At 29.8% G+C, this 6435-nt stretch overlaps 2 non-coding genes and 4 pseudogenes across 2 annotated transcripts; all 6 read right to left on the bottom strand.

Moving 5' to 3' along the window:
• Positions 1 to 553: 553 nt before the first annotated feature.
• Positions 554 to 671, bottom strand: LOC119664833 (annotated as a pseudogene).
• Positions 672 to 1611: 940 nt separating this feature from the next.
• LOC119664832 lies at positions 1612 to 1729 on the bottom strand (annotated as a pseudogene).
• Positions 1730 to 2753: 1024 nt separating this feature from the next.
• Positions 2754 to 2872, bottom strand: LOC119664829. The gene has a single exon (XR_005251296.1). It is a non-coding gene; the product is annotated as a 5S ribosomal RNA (ribosomal RNA).
• A 941-nt stretch (positions 2873 to 3813) lies between these two features.
• On the bottom strand, positions 3814 to 3932 carry LOC119664830 (annotated as a pseudogene).
• An 890-nt stretch (positions 3933 to 4822) lies between these two features.
• On the bottom strand, positions 4823 to 4940 carry LOC119664834 (annotated as a pseudogene).
• Positions 4941 to 5928: 988 nt separating this feature from the next.
• On the bottom strand, positions 5929 to 6047 carry LOC119664831. The gene has a single exon (XR_005251297.1). It is a non-coding gene; the product is annotated as a 5S ribosomal RNA (ribosomal RNA).
• Positions 6048 to 6435: the final 388 nt, after the last annotated feature.

Below are 6435 nucleotides of genomic sequence, written 5' to 3'. Positions count from 1 at the left end.
GTGGCTAGTGCTAGTGCTAGTGCTAGTGCTATTGCTAGTGCTAGTGCTAGTGCTAGTGCTAGTGCTAGTGCTAGTGCTAGTGCTAGTGCTAGTGCTAGTGCTAGTGCTAGTGCTAGTGCTAGTGCTAGTGCTAATAAATAGGCGCAATCAATAGATTGTTGTTTTATTAAATTTTATTCAATAAGGACAAGGAATATAAGCAAAGCTTCTTAATTAGTAATTTTACTTGAAAAGTTTTCTATCATTTAAGGTTTTCATTCACGCTGGCACTCGTACTCACACTTGCACTCGCACTCGCATGCATGCCTATTGTACATTTTATATGGAACTGAACAAATCTTGAGCTTACGTGCATTTCGTATACGACACGATTACAATTTCAAAATTAAAAATGATGCGAATATACGTATACAGCAGAAATTAGTTAAATAATTGCATTTTATATAAATAAATAATAGATATGTGATATAAAGAAAAATATTATTAGTAACAAAATAAAATAAAAAAAAATTAAAACCGCAAAAAAAAGGAAAAAAGTAAAAAAGTGTTGTGGAGCCAACAACACGCGGTGTTCCCAAGCGGTCCCCATCTAAGTACTAACCGCGCCCGACGCTGCTTAATTTCGGTGATCGGACGAGAACCGATGTATTCAACGTGGTATGGTCGTTGGCAAAGAAAGTGTTTCAAAAAATCTACATCTACCAGTATTTTAATCTTATTCTTATTCTTATTCTTATTCTTATTCTTATTCTTATACGTACTACTTACTACGTACTATATATTATATGGAAAATGGAAAATGGAAAATAGAAAATACTCTAAAGCTATTTTCAAAGCTATTTTATTTTATTTTTCATTTCAATTTAAATAAAATAAAATAGAAAAGTTTCTTTTTTCTTCTTCTCTAGTGAAGTTAATATGAACAGAATAGAAAAATTAAACTTAAACTGTTATTGAACATATCCGTGTTTGTATTTTACATGCTTAATTATGTAGTACTATTGCCTGTAATATTAACTTTTAACTTTTAACTTAATCTTTAAAGGAAGAATAAAAATTATTATACATACTTATATTTTTATAAAAAATTTAACATATGAATCGCTAGTGCTAGTGCTAGTGCTAGTGCTAGTGCTAGTGCTAGTGCTAGTGCTAGTGCTAGTGCTAGTGCTAGTGCTAGTGCTAGTGCTAATAAATAGGCGCAATCATTAGATTGTTGTTTTATTAAATTTTATTCAATAAGGACAAGGAATATAAGCAAAGCTTCTTAATTAGTATTTTTACTTGAAAAGTTTTCTATCATTTAAGGTTTTCATTCACGCTGGCACTCGTACTCACACTTGCACTCGCACTCGCATGCATGCCTATTGTACATTTTATATGGAACTGAACAAATCTTGTGCTTACGTGCATTTCGTATACGACACGATTACAATTTCAAAATTAAAAATGATGCGAGTATACGTATACAGCAGAAATTAGTTAAATAATTGCATTTTATATAAATAAATAATAGATATGTGATATAAAGAAAAATATTATTAGTAACAAAATAAAATAAAAAAAAATTAAAACCGCAAAAAAAAGGAAAAAAGTAAAAAAGTGTTGTGGAGCCAACAACACGCGGTGTTCCCAAGCGGTCCCCATCTAAGTACTAACCGCGCCCGACGCTGCTTAATTTCGGTGATCGGACGAGAACCGATGTATTCAACGTGGTATGGTCGTTGGCAAAGAAAGTGTTTCAAAAAATCTACATCTACCAGTATTTTAATCTTATTCTTATTCTTATTCTTATACGTACTACTTATCTACGTACTATATATTTTATGAAATGGAAAATGGAAAAAGAAAATACTCTAAAGCAATTTCAAAGCTATTTTTTTTATTTTCATTTCAATTTAAATAAATTAAATAGAAAAGTTTCTTTTTTCCTTCTTCTCTAGTGAAGTTAATATTAACAGAATAGGAAAATTAAACTAAAACTGTTATTGAACATATCCGTGTTTGTATTTTACATGCTTAATTATGTAGTACTATTGCCTGTAATATTAACTTCAATATTAACTTTAACTTTAACTTAATCTTTAAGGAAGAATAAAATTTTATACATACTTATATTTTTATTAAAAAATTTAACATATGAATGCTAGTGCTACTGCTAGTGCTAGTGCTAGTGCTACTGCTAGTGCTAGTGCTAGTGCTAGTGCTAGTGCTAGTGCTAGTGCTAGTGCTAGTGCTAGTGCTAGTGCTAGTGCTAGTGCTAGTGCTATTGCTAGTGCTAGTGCTAGTGCTAGTGCTAGTGCTAGTGCTAGTGCTAGTGCTAGTGCTAGTGCTAGTGCTAATAAATAGGCGCAATCAATAGATTGTTGTTTTATTAAATTTTATTCAATAAGGACAAGGAATATAAGCAAAGCTTCTTAATTAGTAATTTTACTTGAAAAGTTTTCTATCATTTAAGGTTTTCATTCACGCTGGCACTCGTACTCACACTTGCACTCGCACTCGCATGCATGCCTATTGTACATTTTATATGGAACTGAACAAATCTTGAGCTTACGTGCATTTCGTATACGACACGATTACAATTTCAAAATTAAAAATGATGCGAATATACGTATACAGCAGAAATTAGTTAAATAATTGCATTTTATATAAATAAATAATAGATATGTGATATAAAGAAAAATATTATTAGTAACAAAATAAAATAAAAAAAAATTAAAACCGCAAAAAAAAGGAAAAAAGTGTTGTGGAGCCAACAACACGCGGTGTTCCCAAGCGGTCCCCCATCTAAGTACTAACCGCGCCCGACGCTGCTTAATTTCGGTGATCGGACGAGAACCGATGTATTCAACGTGGTATGGTCGTTGGCAAAGAAAGCGTTTCAAAAAATCTACATCTACCAGTATTTTAATCTTATTCTTATTCTTATTCTTATTCTTATTCTTATTCTTATACGTACTAGTTACTACGTACTATATATAATATGGAAAATGGAAAATGGAAAATAGAAAATACTCTAAAGCTATTTCCAAAGCTATTTTATTTTATTTTTCATTTCAATTTAAATAAAATAAAATAGAAAAGTTTCTTTTTTCTTCTTCTCTAGTGAAGTTAATATGAACAGAATAGAAAAATTAAACTAAAACTGTTATTGAACATATCCGTGTTTGTATTTTACATGCTTAATTATGTAGTACTATTGCCTGTAATATTAACTTCAATATTAACTTTAACTTTAATTTTATCTTTAAGGAAGAATAAAATTATTATATATACTTATATTTTTATTAAAAAATTTAACATATGAATGCTAGTGCTACTGCTAGTGCTAGTGCTAGTGCTGGTGCTAGTGCTAATAAATAGGCGCAATCAATAGATTGTTGTTTTATTAAATTTTATACAATGAAGACAAGGAATATAAGCAAAGCTTCTTAAATAGTAATTTTACTTGAAAAGTTTTCTAACATTTAAGGTTTTCATTTACGCTGGCACTCGTACTCACACTTGCACTCGCACTCACACTCGCATACATGCCTATTGTACATTTTATATGGAACTGAACAAAACTTGTGCTTACGGTGCATTGCGTATACGACACGATTACGATTTTCAAAATTCAAAATTCAAAATTCAAAATTAAAAATGATGCGAGTACACGTATACAGCAGAAATTAGTTAAATAATTGCGTTTTACATAAATAAATAATAGATAGGTGTATAAAAAAAAATATTATTATTTACAAAATAATATAAAAAAAATTAAAACCGGAAAAAAAAGGAAAAAAGTAAAAAAGTAAAAAAGTGTTGTGAAGCCAACAACACGCGGTGTTCCCAAGCGGTCCCCCATCTAAGTACTAACCGCGCCCGACGCTGCTTAATTTCAGTGAGCGGACGAAAACCGATGTATTCAACGTGGTATGATCGTTGGCAAGAAAGTGTTTCAAAAAATCTACATCTACCAGTATTTTAATCTTATTCTTATTCGTATTCTTATACGTACTACTTACTACGTACTATATATAATATGGAAAATGGAAAATAGAAAATAGAAAATAGAAAATACTCTAAAGCTATTTCCAAAGCTATTTATTTTATTTTTCATTTCAATTTAAATAAAATAAAATAGAAAAGTTTCTTTTTTCTTCTTCTCTAGTGAAGTTAATATGAACAGAAATAGAAAAATTAAACTAAAACTGTTATTGAAACATATCCGTGTTTGTATTTTACATGCTTAATTATGTAGTACTATTGCCTGTAATATTAACTTCAATATTAACTTTAACTTTAATTTTATCTTTAAGGAAGAATAAAATTATTATATATACTTATATTTTTATTAAAAAATTTAACATATGAATGCTAGTGCTAGTGCTAGTGCTAGTGCTAGTGCTAGTGCTAATAAATAGGCGCAATCAATAGATTGTTGTTTTATTAAATTTTATTCAATAAAGACAAGGAATATAAGCAAAGCTTCTTAATTAGTAATTTTACTTGAAAAGTTTTCTATCATTTAAGGTTTTCATTCACGCTGGCACTCGTACTCACACTTGGACTCGCACTCGCATGCATGCCTATTGTACATTTTATATGGAACTGAACAAAACTTGTGCTTACGGTGCATTGCGTATACGACACGATTACAATTTCAAAATTAAAAATGATGCGAATATACGTATACAGCAGAAATTAGTTAAATAATTGCATTTTATATAAATAAATAATAGATATGTGATATAAAGAAAAATATTATTAGTAACAAAATAAAATAAAAAAAAATTAAAACCGCAAAAAAAAGGAAAAAAGTAAAAAAGTGTTGTGATGCCAACAACACGCGGTGTTCCCAAGCGGTCCCCATCTAAGTACTAACCGCGCCCGACGCTGCTTAATTTCGGTGATCGGACGAGAACCGATGTATTCAACGTGGTATGGTCGCTGGCGAAGAAAGTGTTTCAAAAAATCTACATCTACCAGTATTTTAATCTTATTCTTATTCTTATTCTTATACGTACTACTTACTACGTACTATATATTATATGAAAAATGGAAAATGGAAAATAGAAAATACTCTAAAGCAATTTCCAAAGCTATTTTATTTAATTTTTATTTCAATTTAAATAAAATAAAATAGAAAAGTTTCTTTTTTCTTCTTCTCTAGTGAAGTTAATATGAACAGAATAGGAAAATTAAACTAAAACTGTTATTGAACATATCCGTGTTTGTATTTTACATGCTTAATTATGTAGTACTATTGCCTGTAATATTAACTTCAATATTAACTTTAACTTTAACTTAATCTTTAAGGAAGAATAAAATTTTATACATACTTATATTTTTATTAAAAAATTTAACATATGAATGCTAGTGCTACTGCTAGTGCTAGTGCTAGTGCTACTGCTAGTGCTAGTGCTAGTGCTAGTGCTAGTGCTAGTGCTAGTGCTAGTGCTAGTGCTAGTGCTAGTGCTAGTGCTAGTGCTAGTGCTATTGCTAGTGCTAGTGCTAGTGCTAATAAATAGGCGCAATCAATAGATTGTTGTTTTATTAAATTTTATTCAATAAGGACAAGGAATATAAGCAAAGCTTCTTAATTAGTAATTTTACTTGAAAAGTTTTCTATCATTTAAGGTTTTCATTCACGCTGGCACTCGTACTCACACTTGCACTCGCACTCGCATGCATGCCTATTGTACATTTTATATGGAACTGAACAAATCTTGAGCTTACGTGCATTTCGTATACGACACGATTACAATTTCAAAATTAAAAATGATGCGAATATACGTATACAGCAGAAATTAGTTAAATAATTGCATTTTATATAAATAAATAATAGATATGTGATATAAAGAAAAATATTATTAGTAACAAAATAAAATAAAAAAAAATTAAAACCGCAAAAAAAAGGAAAAAAGTAAAAAAGTGTTGTGGAGCCAACAACACGCGGTGTTCCCAAGCGGTCCCCCATCTAAGTACTAACCGCGACCGACGCTGCTTAATTTCGGTGATCGGACGAGAACCGATGTATTCAACGTGGTATGGTCGTTGGCAAAGAAAGTGTTTCAAAAAATCTACATCTACCAGTATTTTAATCTTATTCTTATTCTTATTCTTATTCTTATTCTTATTCGTACTAGTTACTACGTACTATATATAATATGGAAAATGGAAAATGGAAAATAGAAAATACTCTAAAGCTATTTTCAAAGCTATTTTATTTTATTTTTCATTTCAATTTAAATAAAATAGAAAAGTTTCTTTTTTCTTCTTCTCTAGTGAAGTTAATATGAACAGAATAGAAAAATTAAACTAAAACTGTTATTGAACATATCCGTGTTTGTATTTTACATGCTTAATTATGTAGTACTATTGCCTGTAACATTAACTTTAACTTTAACTTAATCTTTAAGGAAGAATAAAATTATTATACATACTTAT

This window comes from Teleopsis dalmanni, unplaced genomic scaffold, assembly GCF_002237135.1.
Source record: "Teleopsis dalmanni isolate 2A unplaced genomic scaffold, ASM223713v2 unscaffolded_contig_2706, whole genome shotgun sequence".
In the NCBI taxonomy this organism is placed as follows: domain Eukaryota; kingdom Metazoa; phylum Arthropoda; class Insecta; order Diptera; family Diopsidae; genus Teleopsis; species Teleopsis dalmanni.
The sequence above is the reverse complement of the archived record's forward strand: the minus strand, read 5'-3'. Positions and strand labels throughout refer to the sequence as shown.